This window comes from Mesoplodon densirostris, chromosome 5 (assembly GCF_025265405.1).
Source record: "Mesoplodon densirostris isolate mMesDen1 chromosome 5, mMesDen1 primary haplotype, whole genome shotgun sequence".
NCBI classification, from domain to species: domain Eukaryota; kingdom Metazoa; phylum Chordata; class Mammalia; order Artiodactyla; family Ziphiidae; genus Mesoplodon; species Mesoplodon densirostris.
Genome location: NC_082665.1, coordinates 154,702,152 through 154,721,563, shown reverse-complemented (window position 1 = coordinate 154,721,563; position 19,412 = coordinate 154,702,152). Strand labels below are relative to the sequence as shown.

General features: G+C 48.2%; 2 pseudogenes; both read right to left on the bottom strand.

Moving 5' to 3' along the window:
- Positions 1–6,971: 6,971 nt before the first annotated feature.
- Positions 6,972–8,687, bottom strand: LOC132490588 (dipeptidase 2-like; annotated as a pseudogene).
- A 1,735-nt stretch (positions 8,688–10,422) lies between these two features.
- On the bottom strand, positions 10,423–16,541 carry LOC132491385 (probable ATP-dependent RNA helicase DDX28; annotated as a pseudogene).
- Positions 16,542–19,412: the final 2,871 nt, after the last annotated feature.

Here is a 19,412-nt window from a genome sequence, read left to right as displayed (position 1 = left end):
CTTTCAGTCTGTATGTGTCCCTAGGTCTGAAGTGGGTCTCTTGTAGACCGCATATATACCGGTCGTATTTTCAGATCCATTCAGCCAGTCTATGTCTTTTGGTTGGAGCATTTAATCCATTTACATTTAAGGTAATTATTTTTTTTTTTTTTTTTTTTTTTTTTTTTTTTGCGGTATGCGGGCCTCTCACTGTTGTGGCCTCCCCCATCGCGGAGCACAGGCTCCGGACGCGCAGGCTCCGGACGCGCAGGCTCAGCGGCCATGGCTCACAGGCCCAGCCGCTCCGCGGCATATGGGATCCTCCCAGACCGGGGCACGAACCCGCATCCCCTGCATCGGCAGGCGGACTCTCAACCACTTGCGCCACCAGGGAGGCCCAAGGTAATTATTGATATGTATGTTCTTATTACCATTTTCTTAATTGTTTTGGGTTTGTCATTGTACGTCTTTTCCTTCTCTTGTGTTTCCTGCCTATAGAAGTTCCTTTAGCATTAGTTGTAAAACTGGTTTGGTGGTGCTGCATTCTCTTAGCTTTTGCTCATCTGTAAAGGTTTTAATTTCTCTGTCGAATCTAAATGAGATCCTTGCTGGGTAGAGTAATCTTGGTTGTATCTTTTTCCCTTTAATCACTTTAAATATATCCTGCCTGTCCCTTCTGGCTTGCAGAGTTTCTGCTGAAAGATCAGCTGTTAACCTTATGGGGATTCCCTTGTGTGTTATTTGTTGTTTTTCCCTTGCTGCTTTTAATATTTTTTCTTTGTATTTAATTTTTGATAGTTTGATTAATATATGTTTTGGCATGTTTCTCCTTGGGTTTATCTTGTGTGGGACTCTCTGCACTTCCTGGACTTGATTAATGATTTCCTTTCACATATTAGCAAATTTTTCAACTATAATCTCTTCAAATATTTTCTCTGTCTCTTTCTTTTTCTCTTCTACTTCTGTGACCCCTATATTCGAATGTTGGTGTGTTTAACATTGTCCCAGAAGTGTCTCAGATTGTCCTCAGTTCTTTTCATTCTTTTTTCTTTATTCTGCTCTGTGGTAGTTATTTCCACTATTTTATCTTCCAGGTCATTTATCCATTCTTCTGCCTCAGTTATTCTGCTATTGTTTCCTTCTAGAGAATTTTCAATTCCATTTAGTGTGTTCATCATTGTTTGTTTGCTCTTTAGTTCTTCTAGGTCCTTGTTAAATGTGTCTTGTATATTCTCCATTCCAGTTCCAAGATTTGGGATCATATTTAATATCATTACTCTGAATTCTTTTTCAGGTAGACTGCCTATTTCCTCTACATTTGTTTGGTCTGGTGGGTTTTTACCTTGTTCCTTCATCTGCTGTGTGTTTCTCTGTCTTCTCATTTGGCTTTGGGGACAGTGTTTGGGGTCTCCTTTTCGCAGGCTGCAGATTCGTAGTTCCCGTTGTTTTTGGTGTCTCCCCCCAGTGGCTAAGGTTGATTCACTGGGTTGTGTAGGCTTTCTGGTGTAGAGGACTGGTGCCTGTGTTCTGGTGGGTGTGTCTGGATCTTGTATTTCTGGTGGGCAGGTCTGCATCCAGTGGTGTGTTTTGGTGTGTCTGTGACCTTATTATGATTTTAGGCAGCCTCTCTGGTAATGGGTGGGCCTGCATTCCTGTCTTGCTAGTTGTTTGGCATGGTATGTCCAGCACTGGATCTTACTGGTTTTTGAGTGGAGCTGGGTCTTAGCGTTGAGACGGATATCTCTGGGAGGTTTTCACCATTTTGATATTACAGGGTGCCGGAGGTCTCTGGTAGACCAGTGTCCTGAACTCGGCTCTCCCAACTCAGAGACACAGGCCTGACATCTGGTCGGAGCACCAAGACCCTCTCAGCCACACAGCTGTGGGTGAGAGCAAGAGCTAGCTTTGGTACATCTCAAAGAACACCAATGAGATTCACTCACCATTTTCTCTCCATCAGTGAAGAAAACAAAATTCAGTGTTCGGTGAGTCAGCCACCTTGGTAGCCAGCCTCCAAGATGGCCCTAATCATCCCCTAATTATCTCCCAGTCGTCATGCACCTGTGTGCCTCCTCACACTTGAAAAGAGCTGACGTTTTAACTAATAAGACATTGCAGAAATGACAAAGTGCAGCTTCCAAAGGTATAAAAGATATTGGAGCTTCTGCTTTGGTTCCTGCTAGATCACTCATCCTGGGGTAAGCCAGCTGCCATGTCATGAGGACACTCAAGCAGCCCTAAGGAGAGATTCATGTGGCAAGGAGCTGAGGCCTCTTACTTACAGCAACATGAGTGAGTCATCTCACAAGTCACAATACTTAATTTTATTTATTTTTGGTTGCGTTGGGTCTTCGATGCTGCACAGGGTTTCTCTACTTGTGTTGAGCAGGGGCTACTCATCATCGTGGTGCATGGGTTTTTCCTTGTGGTGGTTTCTCTTGTGGAGTATGGGCTCTAGGTGCATGGACTTCAGTAGTTGTGTCACACGTGGTCAGTAGTTGTTGCTTGCAGGCTCTAGAGCGCAGGCTAAGTAGTTGTGGCACACGGGCTTAGTTGCTCTGCAGCATGTGGGATCTTTCCAGACCAGGGATTGAACCCCTGTCCCCTGCATTGGCAGGCAAATTCTTACCCACTGTGCCACCAGGGAAGTCCAGTGTGCTCTATTTTAAACCTAGTCTGCTTTCATTATTTTCTATCTTAACTATTCTGTATGAAATAAAAAAAATAATACTCTTTTCTACCTCTCCTCTTTGAGGATTATATATGAAGAAGTATGTCTTATTTATTAATCTGAAAATTTCACCTTACTTTTAAGAAGTAATCACAATGTCAAGTATTTAATACCTTTCACTTTCACCTGGAAAAGCATGGATATTAAAGTGCTAATATAATTACCTTCCCTAGTCTATCGTTTTTACTTTTTGTTATGTATAAAAAACAACTAAAAACATGCATGGTTTGCAAGGAAATGACAAATTTCAGAAAATTCAGAATCTGAATACACGCTATACATAGCTTCTAGATACAGACACAGAAAATTGCCAGATACTCAGAGCCCCCCTTGTCCAATTCTAGTGACTCCCCTTAAGGTTTAATAATGTTCTGGTATCTAACAAAAAGATCACTTTACCTGTATTTTATATAAATATAAATAAATTTTATATAAACATAAATTTTATATAAATATATATTATATATAATTTTATATAAATAAATATAAATTTTATATAAATATAAATGTAATGGCACAGTAAAATCACTTGGATTGGGCTTTTTTATTTTATGTTGTTTGTGAATATGCCTATATGGTTGCCTGTTGTTGTTGTCATGCATTGCCACTGTTGCATAGGATTCCATAGTGTAAATATTTAACTATTAATTAATTTTTTCCAAAGTGTATTAAAATATGAGTGATTTTCAGTTTGGGTCTATTGAGAATAGCACTGGTATATAAATACTAGAACTTGAGCTTTGGTGGTATGTGTAGAAATTATTGTTCAATATACATGTAGTAGTAAAATTTTTGAGTTATAGCTTTCATCTGTTTACCTTTTTAGATATTTCTAAATATTTTCAAAACATTTGTATGATTTTTCATCCTCAGCAGCAGTGAATGAGATTCAAGGATTATACACATTCTTGTCAAACTTGATAATACCTGTCATTTTCATTTGAACTTTCTGGTTGGGGAGTGATAATTCCAGGTATGACTTTTTTGCATTTAATTGACTACTAAGAAGCCAAGCATCTTTTGATATGTTTACTTAACATTCTGTACTCTTTTTCTTGAAATATCTTTTGTTATATTTTTCCCATCTTTGCTATTACATTATCTTATTGAAGAATTTTTTTTAACATCTGAAGACTTCTTATTTAGGAGTTTTAAATATATGCTTGATATGAGTTCTTCTCTCTTTCTGTCTCTCCTCTTTCATTAGATGAGTGTCAGTTTTTAATGTTAATAACATCTAATTTGTTATTTTCCTCTATTTAGTCTTATTTCTATTTATTTATGTAGTCTTCTTATCTGTAGCAGAACACATTATATATTTTATTTTATTTTATTTTATATATATATATTTTTTGCGGTACGCGGGTCTCTCACTGTTGTGGCCTCTCTCGTTGCGGAGCACAGGCTCCGGACACGCAGGCTCAGTGGCCATGGCTCACGGGCCTAGCCGCTCCGCAGCATGTGGGATCTTCCCGGACCGGGGCACGAACCCGTGTCCCCTGCATCGGCAGGCAGACTCTCAACCACTGCGCCACCAGGGAAGCCCACATTATATATTTTAAACCACAAATATGTTTTCATTTCTTCAATAAATCTAATTATTAAGCTTTAAATTTAAGTTAACTTTCCAAACTAAATATGTTGTATCATAGTGAGTATTAATTTGTCTATGACAGCTGAAAGGTTACATTTATTCAGAAAATGTTGTATTCAGCTTTCTTTTCATTTGCTCCTACTTCTCATTGATTCACAGAGGTAAACATCACTTCATCCATGGATCTGACTTTTCTTGATTTCTCATGGTCATTCTCATTAATTCTTCTTGCCTCGTGAAATCTTTAGGCATTGCATTATTCCACAAAAGCAAAAAGCTTCCTTGGGCCTTTTTCCTCAGAAGATTGATTATTCCCACATTTTAAATGGGAGATTGCAATAAGTTAGGAGAAAATGCCACAGGGGTCTCTCATTTTTTTTTTCACATCTCGTATCAGCCTCTGCTTGCACGCTGTGTTCAAAGATTTTTGTAAAACACATTGATAGAAGTGCCAGTTGTTTCTCTCCTTGGGGCAAAAGACAGATTAATTACCTGACAAATAAAATAAAGACAGTGTCTTTCTCTGTCGAAATGTTGGAAAGGATTGCTTGCATCCTAATTTAAAAGTTTCAGGTGAGTGAAGCTTAAGATTCCAAAGCTTTAATCCATACTTGCACCATGCACAGCATCCAACAGGACTGCTTTACGTAACCCCGTGAGACTTCTGTGTGCAAGTGAAATAGATAAAAATATAAAACGATCGCTGCCTTTTTGGGTCATAAAAAAGATATTTTGTCTCATTTAAAATATTCTTTTTCTAAAATCCAAAAACGTGTCAGGCTAAAATATTGGAATTTCAAACATGGTAAAACCCCTTTTGAACGATGCGAAGTGAGACTTCTTTGTAGTGCGGATTTGCATTGCCCGCTTGTTTGGTTGGCCAAAAAGGGCCTACACGTTTTTTCCTGAATATATTCAGGAAAAAAAAAACGTACGCCCTTTTTGGCCAACTGCATCATTGTCGAAGTTCTGCCGCTTTTCATGTGCTTTAAAGGCGACTCCGATCTACCTCTTGAAAACGGTTTCCTGCAATTCTGCCTTGTTTTCAAATCCTCTTCGTTGCCTTACCTCAATAAGGTACGAAAGTTATCATTTATAATCCTGCAGGTTTGTGAATTTTAGTGCCCCTGAGATCCATTTTTCAACTCGCCTTTTTGGGAGCTGGCCGCCAAACCGCAGGATTGCTTCAGACACTATTCTGATTCTGGGGGGCAGGATGAGCCTTTGGTTAATTCTTCTTCCTGATTGGAAATTAGAGTGACATGTGTCTGTCCAAACACCTAGAGCTGATCTCTCATTGGTTCCCCCTTTTCCCGTTCAACCTCTGTACAAATTGCAAACTGTACGAAACAGGAGATTAAAGGTGCTGATTCTCCAAGTGGGGAGGTTGTTGGTAAAGCATCTGGAATGACGAACCCGAGCACCACGAGATGAAAAATGAGGTGCATTAAACAAACCTTTCCCGATCATACCGTGTACCATCCTCTGGGTTTCCCATGCATGTTTTAGCTGTAGGAAGATTCCCTTGAACCTGGAGATTCCTGACCCATGGAACGGGAAGCACGCAGTATTACTTTAAAGGGTATGCATTTGCTTACCCAACCTCACCAATCTGGTCACCCCCAAGAGTGTCCAGCCTTATGTCTCTTCCTGCTGTGGGTCTAGATGTGGTCAATACAGGTTGCATCACAGCCACTGAACGAATTTTTTAAGAACTTCTCTCTCTTTCACTATCTTTGCTTTCTTTTTTGTAATTTATATTTATAATGGGATTTAGCTGATTTTCAGTGCTGTGTTTCTGCCCCTTTACACCCACTATATTCACTCACCGAGAAATATCAATAAATACTTTTTAAGATTCTTACTACGCGGATATATTCTTCTGCGGTGAATAGAGTGTGTTGAGTCCTGTTCACTGAGCAATAAGTAGGTCTTGTCTATTACATATTTGGTTGATGGAAAGGTATCTGTGCTAATTTCAAACTATTGTTTTATGCATCACCCCACCTCTCCTTTCCCCTTAAGCAGCCATAAGTGTGTTTTCTAAATGTGTGACTCTGTTCTGTTTTGTAATTTAGTTCATGTAGCGATTTTTACATTCCATCTATAACTGATATCTTATGAGTTTCTTTATCTGTGTGACATATTTCTCTTAGAATCATAGTACCTAAATCCACTCATTATGCTGCTACTAGCCTTAGGACATTGATTTCATGGCTGAGTGATATTCCATTGTACATAAGTACCACAACTTGTTTATCCATTTTTCTCTTTCGTGAGATACTTAAGGTGTACCCGAGTCGAGGATTTTGTGAACAGAGCAGCCCTAAAATTTGGGGTGCCTGTGTCCTGTCGATTTTTAGTTTTCCCAAGATATACGCCCATGAGTGGAAGTGCCCTGTGTTCTGTAGCTCTGTTTTTTAGATGTTTTAGGAAACACCATACACTTCTCCAGAGTGGCCATTGGCAATTTACATCCCGCCCATCAGCGTAAAAAAGCTCCCTTTTCTCCTTGACTTGTCCTGCATTTCTGGTTTTTACACTTTTTCAGCATGGCCCTTTTGACCAATGCCTAGTGAGACTTCTTTGCAGTGTTGATTTGCATTGCCCGCTTGTTTGGTTGGCCAAAAAGGGCGAATGCGTTTTTTCCTGAATATATTCAGGTGCTCACCAGGGCATGTAGCAGGTGTGGGTGAGTGTCACGTAGCGCACACCCAGCGCATAGATGGTACGCAAGATGGAGAGGCTACTGTCCAGTGAGTGCCCGCCCTCCACACCAGTAAGGCAAGCCAACTTCCGGGTATTGTTGAGAGCTGGGGGCACATAGGTCAGATGATCATTTTCAGAGGCAGGGGTAGCTTACTGAAGTCCCTAACACCCACTACCACCAGTCTGTTTACCTTTTTTTTTGGCCGTGCCACGCAGCATGAGGGCTCTCAGTTCCCCCACCGGGAATCAAACCCGACCCCCCTGCAGTGGAAGCGTGGAGTCTTAACCTCTAGACTACCAGGGAAGTCCCCCGTCTACCTTTAACTGAGGTCACAAGCTCCAGCTCAGAATAGGAGGCACACATGAGGCGGATGAGGTCAATTTGTTCCAGGATGAGGCGCACAGCATCCCGTTCGTGGGTCTGGCATGGGACGTAGGCTGACCAGAACTGAGGGAAGGCCAGGGCTTAGTTTGGGCATTGGAACTCCTTGGGCTTCTCATAGCCTCCTCAGCTGGCACAGCACTCACTGTGCCCAGAAGTCACATGTAATGAATGCATTGCTTTTTCTGTGGTATTTGGAAGCCCGTCAGGTGGGCTCACTGTGACCCCTGTAGCCCCCAGCATCCATGGCATGGCACTTTCTAGGTCACTATGGTAACTTCATTCCAATGTGACTAACCTGTGGTCTCTGAGGCCCCCAAACTGCTCCACATTCCCGAGCAGCCATGGTGGCACCTTGTGTGTCCCTTTGGTACCTGGCCACCCACGAGACCATCTTTCAGCCTGTCCAAGCTGGTCTATCCATGGCTGAAATTGCGCAGATTACCATGCTATAGCCCATTGTGGTAAAACTGCCTCAGGACCAGGGGCATGTTGTTGTGGCTGGAGGGAGGTCAAGGCACATGGGCGGGATCCTTAGGTCTTGGGATCGGGCAGGACACATTGCCTGGCCTGGGCCAGCCTGGGGGTCCCCCACCTCACACTGTCACACAGACTATACTAGGAGCAGCTGAGGCCTGGGCTGAGGGTTTCCCACCAGGGAGGGGAGGACAGAGAAGGGGAAGGGCATCCATAGATGATGGAGAGGACATCCAGGGGTGGTGTGAGGGAGCCTCCCCACTAGCGCTACATGCTCCGGACCTCCTTCCCTGCCCAGGGCCAGGCTAGGCCCCCACCAGCCCCCAGCAGCCCGCACACAGTGCAGCCACCCTTCCACAAGCGGGAAGTCCTGCATCAGTGCCCGCGTGCGCTCCCGCGGACTTGGGGTGCTGGAGGTGCCCGGCGTGGTCTGCACGAGGGTTACCGGTCACAGCAGCAGACCCAGCAGGAGCAGCAGGCACAGCAGAGGCCACTGGCTGCGTGCGCGGGGACCTTCGAGGCCCCCGGGCCGCAAGCTGCGCAGGGCAAGGCAGGCGGGCAGAGGCGGGTCTGAGAGGGGCGGGCGATGGGGTTCTGCCCGTCGACACAGGCCACCCAGCGGCGCGGCCTCGCGAGGGGGGCGGGGTGAGGGAGGGGATACAGAGTCACAGGACCCTGCGAGCCGTGTGCGGAGAGCCGCGATCCGGATCCGGGAAGCCCGGCAGCCCCAGGGCGGCACTGCCCTCCCGCCCCCTGCTCAGAGGCAGCTCCCGTGGGCTAAGCTGGCCTCTGCTGAGAGCCCACTCGCCTCCCATCGCGGGTTCCCTCCGCCCCCGCCCCTCTTCCCACACCCACTGCTCCGAGGGGGCGCCCTAGGTTGCTCTCCCCCACCTCTAACCTTCCTGTCCAAGCTGGGGTGCTTCTCTCAGAGGGCCACCTGCAGCCCGAGGCCTCCCGGGAGCACACCTCGTCCCCATCTGCCTGCAGCCGGCCCCGCCCACCCCGAGGGCTGCGTACGAGGGTCTCTGTGGCCACAAGTGCTCTGGGCTCCCGGTTTCCCGGTACTGGGCCATGGGGGCTGGTGTAGGGGAAGAGATAGTTTCTGGAAATGGGGGGGGGTAACCTTGTGAGCTCTGGATTCAGGAGGGGGCCCTCTGCCCCCAACCTTCTCTCTCCTCCTACTTGACTCCCCAACCTGCATGACCATTCTCTGGGGACTTGAACCAGCACCTGGGAACTATCAGGAACCTCCCCCACTTCTGTCAGCCAGCCTCAGGAGAGCGCCCTCAGGAGCTGCTACACCTCCCCAGGGCCTAAATAGAGGGACTTTTGGGATGTGAACTGAACAACCTTCTGGGGAGAGTCAACACCCTTTTACTCAACAGAGCAGGAACTCAGTCAGCAGGCTATTTGTGTGGAAGGAAATGAAGTCGCTTCCATGGCAGAAGAGCCCCCGCCGCAGCAACCTTCGTCCCAGAGCTGCTGGCTGACCTTCTGGCCAGGATCCCTCCTACCTCAGCGTGGAAGGCCCGGCCTCGTGGAGAAGTGTAGGTTCTGAAGAAAGACCTGGCACCTGGGCTCTGCTGCTACACTTGCCTTATCTCGTGGCCCTTGTGGCTCTAGCTTTCCCAGAAACCTCAAGGGCTAAGTGCCTGTGCTTGCTCAGAGGCCGCACGCCATTCCCCATTTCCAGCCTCAGGCCCTCCCGCTAGCTGCCTCCTCTAGGGACCCCCTCCCCCTAAAACACACACACACACACACACACACACACACTGGGGATGTGCCTTCTCACAGCAGCTCAACCGCTGAGATGATTTAGGGACTGTGGCCAAACTCCTGCATCCCCAGCCTCTCAAGTTTTTGCTCTGATCCCTGGCACCCCCTGGAGTTGTTCCACCTTTGGAATCTTTCCCACGTGGCAGGAGTGCCTAGCACAGGGCTAGTGACCTAAGTCTGAGCACTGGCGACCCTAGAAATCTGTTACAGAAAAGCATTTTATTGAGCAGTAAGGGACGCCACTGGGGACGGAAAGGCCTGGCAATAAAGGAGCATGTGAACCTCGGGGCGGGGTGCGTGCGGCTTGACTCTCCATCCTGTTCTTGCTTCAGGGAGCAGGGCTTCCTGGGCCTCTCTGTCCTGCCTCCTGAGACCCCAGGCAGGAGGCTCTTTGGGAAGCCACAGATTGCTGCTTTCAGTTTCAAAAAGCCCAGCTCCCCACTGGTTTGTGGTGGTGGCCGCTGACAATGGCTCAGGGCAGGAGCCCACGTGGTAGACTGCTAAGGCTTCTCTGCACCCTGTCTCTGCTCCTGCATCCTCCTCGGCTCGCAGAGGGCAGACTTCACTTTCTCCAGCTCACAAAGGGGCCCGTGAGGATTGAGCAGAGGAATGCCAGGTTTTCTTCCAGGCCAGCTTCCGCCCTGGGATGTTCAGGGCAGACTCTCATTTCAAACCTCACTTTCTGAGGCTCCTTGCTTATGGCCATTTAGTGTGCAGGGAGGCTCCTGGCAGAGGAAGGCTCAGACAGAACGACGTAGGTTCTAATCTGTGGTAGTGGGCAGTGGGGGGGGGCGGGAGGGGTCACTGCAGGAAGAGGCATTCGCTGTCTTAGGCAGTTAAACCATTGCCCTGTCTTCAGAATGGTTCAGCCAGCAAGATTCTGTGGAGTCCGCCTCCCGGCACCATGCTACAATCGCCCGATTTTGAGTCTGGAGCAACCGAGATCTTCGTCCGACTCTTCCGGAGCGTGCTTTCTCTCGGGAGCACATCTGGGGACTGTCTTCTTGGCTTCCGCCTTTGCTGGCGTGGCCAAAGGAGCATCCCCGTAGGCCCGGTAGCCACCAACCAGGCAGTATGTCTCCCCATGCCGGCCCAACTGCGTTTCTCCACACCCTCGGTTGAGGACATGGTAGTGACCAGGTGTAGGAGGAGAAATGGGAGCCACAGCTGCTGCAAAGAAAGTCAGAACTGATCAGTCACTTCTGCTGTACACAGTCTCCTGCCAGAATTTCCCTCTCATGTCTCTCCCAGTTTCTGGCTGAAGACCTTTAATCTACTTGACATCCAAAACACAGACTTGGCCCATCACCTCTATGAGTCCCTAGAGAAGGGACACTGGCTACAAAAGCAATTCCTAGAGCCTACGGTTGCATCAGGTGAGGTAGTCTCTTCACCGTTTCCAGGGAAAACAGTAGACCCCGAAAGAAATTGCAATCATGATCCTCTCCATCTCTCCCTTCCACAACAGAGAAAACATTTCTTGCAGTGTGTCACTTCTGAGGCTTTAATGGAAACGTCTTTCAAGTTTGGAAAAACATAATCGAATATAAATTGGTTAAGGACCCCTCCCACTTTGGCAACCCCTCTTGGGCCCCATTTATAATGCCTGTTACAACCACACTGAACTCTAGCCCTCTGATACTTTTATCTAGATTAGAACAAGGCCAAATACTGGGGCAGTGATCAGGAGACTCAGAACTGGGTTCTGGGTACCAAGTGTAGGCTCACATCCACCCAGCCTCCTGGGACACCATCTGCTCAGCCCTCCAGTCTCACTAGCACTTCATCACCCCCCTTGGTTCTTCCGGTCTTCCCATGAATAAGGCACCACCCTCTCCCCTAGTACTCAGCAGCTCAGTATGGGATGTGTCTGAGGGGACCGATATAGATGTGTACATGACAGCACAGAGGTGCCTGGGTTTGAAGGTGCGGTTCAAGAGTGGCCCTCTTCCTCAAACTGCTCCGTTTACTGTCTGCCAACAAAAATGCGCTTGTCTTTTGCTAAGAGGCCAATCAGGAAAGGGTCTGAATGGAAGCATCCTGTAGCCCAAAGCGGAAGGCAACATTTATAAAGATCAGAAGCTTCCTGCACACTAGTTCAGGGATGACCTTTCACTTGTCCTCAGCAGTGAGCACTGTGGGACCCTGAAGGTGTCCAAGGTCACTGGTATTACTTACAGCTGGGAAAGTGCTGAGGTTTACGTGGTGGGCAAGCCCCACAGGAACATGTGGCAGCCAGGAGAGGTTGTGTGTACACCATGCCTCTTCTACAGGTGCTCGGTCTCGGTGTACCTGCTGCACTGCCCAGCCAGGGAACAGAGCACAGGTTTGAGTAAATATAGACGATCCGGTCAGACATTCTCTCTCAGACAACCAAAGAGATTGGTATCTGGTGGAGAACTGGTAGGGAAGTTTCTCTGAGGGCAGCACATTTCCATAGTTACGCTGCCATGGAAACTGTGAGAAGGCCTGTGAGGTCATCACTACCCAGTGAGGTCATAATAAGGAACCTGTGACTTGCGGTCAGGCTTCAGGAGGAGGGGCAGTTTTGTGGAGGAGAGCAGGGTGGAGGCAGAGGTACTCTGCCTGGTCCCTCACCCCTGGGCTTCCCCACCCATGCCCTAGTCTAGTAGACACCCCATGTGGGGCGTGCAGGTGGGCTGGTACAGCCCCAGGGGCCCCAGGAGGGCAAGAGAGACCCACATTCTGAAATTGGCTTGAGAGGCAAGATTAACGTTAAGAGACAGCTAGGTTGTATGGCACTGACCGTAAGAGGCAGAGAATTGTGTGGACTGGGGAATCAGGGAAGGCTCCTTGGCAGTGGGCCTGAAGGACAAGTGAGATTTGGACCCATGGGGAAGAGAGGGAAGACATTCCAGTTTGGAAGAATACAAGCAAAGACACACTCTTCTCGACCTTGTCCTGCCCCAAATATAAATTCATAGAACCCTCACATTTTTACACCTGAGGGCTTAGAAAAACCAAGATGTTAAGGAGCCTACCCAGTGTTACACAGCTAGTGGAGAGGGGTTCTGCTCGATGGTTACGTTCATGTCGGGGCTCCGGATTTACAGCTGATAGGAATGTGAGGACAAGCTCATGCCGTTTCAAACATTTCCAAGTGATACTGAGAGAGATGTTAAAGGTGCAAAATGAGGGTGCTGAATGACCTCACAAAGTGGGAACGGTGGGCCCATTTTAATATGAAATTCAAAACAAATTCATGACAAAAGGACATAATACAAAATGACAACATAATCATTACACTCCCCTCTCCCCTAGAAGTAAAAATCATTATAATCCTCTCTCTCTCCACCATGAAAGGATGAGATAAAGGCTCAGCAGCAGCCCCCGTGAAAATCATGGTCAACACTGTGAAGAGGGGTTAGTAAGACAACTTGGTCCGACTCAGAGAAGGAAAGAGACAACTCTGCCCTTAGCCTGATCAGGCCCACAGGAAGGAACCACATTTGGGGCAGCTTTTGATAGTGTGGCAATGAGAGAGAACCTTCTTTAGGAGGGGACTCCCTGTTGCCGACCTTGAAAAAGCAAAGATGGGACCTTCGTTTACTGGGGCTGTTGCAGAGGGGATGTGCCCAGGAGGTAGAGACTGCTTGGACTACCCTTTTAGAGGTTGGGCCACCCTGGTTGAGAACCACAGCACCTTCTGTCCCTAAACTGCTTGAATCAGTGGGTGCCCGTTAGGACAGACGAAGTCAGGCCTCATTGGAGCAGACTGCCTTTGGGAGTGGTAGAAGGTAAAATGTGAAGGGGAATGCTTGCTCTGGCGGAGGTTTGTCATGGCAGGTGGGCCAGCATGAGACCATTCAGAATCTCCAAGGCTCCAGAGATTTCTTGGCTGGGAGCATCCCTCTGATGTGGTGTGGGGACTCCTACCTTAACAGGACCTGGCTGGGCATCTGGGGGAGGCAGAATAAACGGTTTATTAACTTAAGAGAGCGAGAGAATCACCTGGGGGGTTCCACCAAACCACTTAAAAAGCCTTGTACCTGGATTCTTGAGCCAACCCTCAGAAAACTTATCTAGATCTGGAGTAGGGCTCAGGAAGCTGCAGTTTTAATAAGCTTCCTGGGCAGTCCCACCACAGTGGTCCATGGATAGAGAGACCAAATTATTGTGTATTCTCGGTTGCTTTTGGGAGTCAAAGTGGTCAATATAAAAAACTGCAGCAGGCATATGTATAAACAGGGAATATTCAAGGCAAGCAGAGGTGTATAGTTATTCTATGCATGAATCAGATTTGAGAAAAGCTAGCCTGGTGGTTAAAGAACACAACCCTGAGGACAGACAGACCAGATTCTTTCCCACTTACTTGGGTGATTTTGACCAATTTCTTTTATCCTTCTGACTGTTTCTTCATATGGAATAGAGCTATGACTGTACATTTAGCACAATAGTCTCTTTCGGCAAAGGTTGCTCTGGGTCCATTTGTGTTCTCTGCAACTTAACCCTTTCCAGTGTGCAAGCATTTTTAAGTTGTTTGGTGAAGTATTACATTTGACTTTCAACAGTTCATTACTTTGGGCAAAGCTTATATAATGCTGCAGAGACTAGAACCTATGCAGAGATAGTGAGAGGATGTTATAAGCTTATTCTGCTGGTTTATAAAAAAGTTTAAACTTTTCTCCTCTTCCTCCACCTGCCACCAAGAGATGAGAAAGAAGGCAGAGCCTGGAAATGCACACCAAGCAATATTTCTGTGTCAGTTTGCCTTTTATTCCTCTGCCAGTACTTCCCAGAGAGATTTCACCAAAAGTGCGTAAGCTTGCCATGGCCATTGTTGTGAAGAAAGTTTCTCTCTATTGCTAGTCACATCCCCTTTTCCTTCTCCTGGGGGCTTAATGGATGTTTGGGGGCAGGAAACAAAATTTAAACTAAAACATCCATTGAAAGAGCCTTCGTCCTAAGTGTGGTAGTTTGGTGTGTGCATCTTCTCAGAGTCTACTAAATTCTGCCGCAGTGGAAACTGTTATTAAGGGGCACCCATAGAAACATCGCTTATTGTTAGAAACCATGACATAACACAGAGCCAAGATCAACATTATTCTTCACGTGAAAGACTACAGAGAGCCAAGCTCAGTAGTTCACCCTCAAGTGTTGGCCAGCAACTTACCTTTTGAAGCCAGACAGCAGCCCGGGTCTTCAGAAGGTGACTAGGCAGCCCAGAGCACCCTACTGACAAGTGTGCTCACCCATCCAGCACAGAGGGAAAGGTCCCTGTTATGGCATCATATATAAGCCTGCTGTAATAAGGTTTGCTGGTGCAAAGGCTCTCTCACTGAGGACCCCAGTCCTGGAAGGCTTCTCCTCTGGCGAGCTGCCAGTTCAATCTTCTGAGCCAGGCTCACGTCCCGGGGATGGGTCACAAAGCTGACGACGGTGCCTGGCACCTCGCTCCCCACCTGGCCCACCCTCCTTGCTCTGTGGATGTAGTCTTGCAGGGTGAGAGGGAAATCATAACTGATGACTAGCTCCACCTGGGTGCTGTCCAGGCCCCGAGAGGCGATGTCTGTGCAGAGAAGAATGTCTCGGGAGCCCTTCTGGAAGGACTGGAAGATGCCTGCTCTCACTGAGGCTGGCATCTGTCCCTGCAGTCTTAAGTGTTGGATTTTGTGGTCATCCAGAATATATACCCCAGCCAGTTCACAGTGCTGGAGCAATTACAGAACACCAGAATAGTTCCTGCGGGGCCAGTCCTATATGCTCTGTCATGCTGCCTGAGGATCTGTACCAACCCAGTCACCTTCTCTGTTCCCTTCGGCCTCATGAATGTCTGTCTGATGTGAGGCATGATGCAGTGGAGCTTGTCACTGGTAACGGGGGTTAGAGAGTCTAAGCTGGCAACTTTACTCAGCAGCTGGCCTACACCTTCGGGAAATGTGGCACCCACCAGCACTAACTGAGCTTTGGGATTGAAGGGGTCTTTTAAGTCAGCTGGGCCTTCTGCTATATGGCTCCCCTCCAAGATGTAATCCACCAGTTCCAGGAAGCTTTCATTCAACAGTGTGTCTGCTTCATCCAACACCAAGAAGGAGAGCGGCTCCAGGCTGATCAGTTGAGTTTTCAGGGCCTTCCACAGAGCCCCTGGAGTGGCCACCAGAATATCTGCTGGAGGTTGTTTCGACAGTTGCACCCTGGTCCTCCTCATGCCATGGCCTCCCCCTAACTCCCGCACCTGGAGGACCAAGGAGCTGCCCAAGGGCTGGGCCATGGCCCGCACCAGTTCGGCTAATTCTCGAGAAGGAGCAAGAACCAGGCCTCGAGGAGCAGGGATACGACAGGGGTCCAGGCTTGGCTGGCCCAACAGCCGTTGAAGGAGAGGTAGCATGTAGCTGACAGTTTTGCCACTGCCGGTTTCTGCGGCGCAAAGGATGTGGCGGCCGCAAAGAAGTGGGGGAATGGTACTCGACTGCACGGTTGTGTGCCGAACAACTTCGGGAGCAGCCTCTTGTAGTGCGCTCAGAACGCGGAGCTCTAGACCCAGTTTGGTTCTGCAGCCGTTGGGCGAGAGGTTCCGCAGCGCTGGAGACTCATATTGCGCGCGCTCGATGGAGAAATGGTCCACGTGGGCGCGCCGATTCCTCCAGCCGCACGAAGCGAGTGGCGCGGGCTCCCAAGGGCCCAGCGTGAGGTCTGCCGCTGGTTCAACTCCGGTCGCCGTGGTGACATCAGCAGCGGCCCCGGTCGCGCCAGCACCGGCCGCGGGGGCTCCGCTGCCCGCTCTGCCGCTCTTCCTGCCGCCGCTGTAGAGCCCGCGGGATGCGCACCACGGGCAGGAGCTCGTTGGGACCGCGGACCGTCAGGTCCCGGCGAGGCGCCAGAAGCAACCGAGCCGCGAGCGACAACAGCCCTAGCCGCCGTGCCAGAGCCATACACCCCTTGCTGCGGGAGAGGCGCACGACAGTGACGTCACGGGCGCGCCAAGGCATCGCGGACGGTGGCCGGCGCGGCTCAGTAAGGCCCACGGAATCGGCGAACTGTGTGGAAGGAGCGGGATCTGTAGAGCTCAGCAGCGGCGAGGTCTGTAGGTCCGAACAGGGGATGGTGACTCCAGACCTCGGCCAACCTTGGGGAAGGGTGCGCGATGGAGGCAGGACCGGGGTCCGGCGATACGCGGCGATGGGGCCCTGGCATTACGAACCAGGAGGGCGGAGGGCTTCTGGCGATCAGATGTCCGATTCCTGCCATGCTCTTTTGTCGCCCTGACAGCTCCTGTCATGGCTTGGCCAGTTCGGGTCTCCCCCTGTGACTTATGATGAGGGTGCGGCGATGTTTTCCCAGTTGTGGTCCCCGTGTAAGGTCTTTGAATACAAGTATTTATTGAGAGTCTGAGTGAATGGCCAGGCCTGGGGGCTGAGACCAGGAGTCCGGAGTCGTAGGTCCAGGCTCACCCTTCCCTTAGAGCGCCCCAGAGAGCTGAGGGCCCCAAGGGCAAGCTGATGGCTTTCAGCGTATCTTCTCTTCAGTCAAGAGAACTCATCTCTTGGTACTTTTCCCCTTTCTTTTCAGCTGAGGTTCATTCTCCCCTCCCTTGTCACCCTTTCCAACTTCTCATCCTGAACCCACTGCTTCCTTGGGTAGTTCACCTCCACCGGCTTTCCAGTCAGATACCTCAATTCCGTAAATAGCAGCGAGGAGGGTCCTGCTACAGGTTTGTGGCTTGTCTCACAAAGCCATGGTCAGGCAGAATATTTTACTTGAATTCAGTTGTTCAGGTTGCCAAAAAGCCTTACACTACTGGTACTTCTTGAACGGATCCCGAAAATGGGTGTCCGATCATTTCTGTAATTTCCAGTGCCTGGGGTAGGAGATAAGGTAAACGTGGATTAACCACCTGGGAGGTTCTTAATATCTGGAGAAAGAGTTTTACTTTCATCAGATACCATTATAGAGATAAATACTACTAAATTTCAAAGAGCATTTTGATACACGATAGACTTTCTGGAGAGTTACCTGTTAAGCCAGCAGAGGAGAGAGGTTTGAGTACTCATGGGTGAACAGAGTCACCCATGGATAGTCACCCACTGGATAGAGCAGTGGCTCTTGAGTGAGGGTGCTTTTGCCCTCACCCTTCCTCCAGGACGTTCGACAATGGCTGGAGACATTTTTCTTTGTCACATCCAGGGTGTGGGGGGAGGGTGTGCTGCAGGCATCTAGTGCGTAGAGGCCAGGATGCTACTACATATTGTACAAGGCATAGGACAGCCCTCCCCACCACCCCAAAAGAATTATCTGGCGCAAAATGTCAATAGCGTGCTATGGAGAAACCTTGGATAGAGGCTGAGGACTGAAGAGAGGCTGAGGTTGTCACATGTACTCTCACTTCAGGTTGTCAGTCACATTTGCCAGACTCTTGTGTGGCCCTGCCCCTTTCCCAGAATTTGTAGCAGGCACACTGATGCCATTGCTTGTCATGTCCTTGGGATGAGAAAACCATGGGGGCTCCTCAGAGTCATAAACACAGGAAGGAGTGATTTAGGAGGGTGACGTGGGAGAAAAGAGCTTTAGGAAGAACAAAATTGTCCTCATGTGTTTGAGAAATGTGCCAGATGGAAAAGCGATGAGGTGTGCCATGGGGTGTACCATTGCAGAAGGCAGACTGGGATTGGTGCGTGACAGGGAGTCAGATTCTGAATTTGATATAGACTGCTGTAGCAACTAGAAATGCCTAGATCTGTCTAGAGAGTGCTGGGTTTTCTGTCACTGCAAAGTTCATGTATAGGCTGATGACCACAGATTGGTGATATGATAGAGGGGAGTTGATATAAAGGATGCTCTAAGATATTGTGATTCTACACTACTTTTACGATTCTTTCACAGAACTTGGAGCTCTTCGTTCGTTAGCTGAAGAGCTCCTTGGATGTCTGCTCTGACATGTTTCATCCATTTACATGTGCCACTCATCTTTCAGGTACAAAACAAAGAATCGCTTTGCACAAAGCCAGAAGGGATACACTGAAAGAATGATCAGAAAAGAATAATACATAGGTATATATTTGCATTGACTTTCTCCACGTATTTGAGACAGGGTAGCTGGTTAGTGGCTGCTTTCTCGTGCTCGAGTCCTTACAACGTGATCACCTCAGAATGTCATAGGGATTGGAGCCTGTCTGAGCCTGTTTGTCTCTGCCTGTGGCCCCTAGTTTCTTCTTGTCATTGCTTTAGATACTGCGTAAGGCCCTTCTCTTTTCCTCCAATCACAGCAGACATTGAGTAACCTCTGGTTGTGACTAAGATGCATGTTTCACAGTATAGTACTTTAGAAATGAGAAAGGTTTACTTATTGTGGAAACAAATGTAGGCCCCTCGGAGTGTTAGTGTCACTTGGTAATGATTTTCCCAGGGCTGCCATGGTAACTGACGTTGCCTGGTTACTCCCTAAGTTTTGAAAAGAAATCTTCCTTGGATCTCAGGTGATAGTGGTACATTCCTTCCTTCATTTATTCATTCAGTATATATTTTCTGAGCACCATGTATGTCCCAGGTACTTTTCATATGGACAGTGAACGAAACAGACAAAATTCCTGCCCTAGTGAACTGTATATTCTGATTTAATTAGCTTGGAGTGAGGCCTGGCCATTGGTAGTTTTAAAAATCTCTCCACATGATTCTAATGTACAGCTAGGTTTGAGAATCACAGTTATAAATGAAGTATTTTGGGAATTGCAAAGGCATTGCAGAAATAAAAAGTGGCTATTGGTATTCCTTCGCTATTCCTGCATTCTCCTGCCTGCATCAGGACT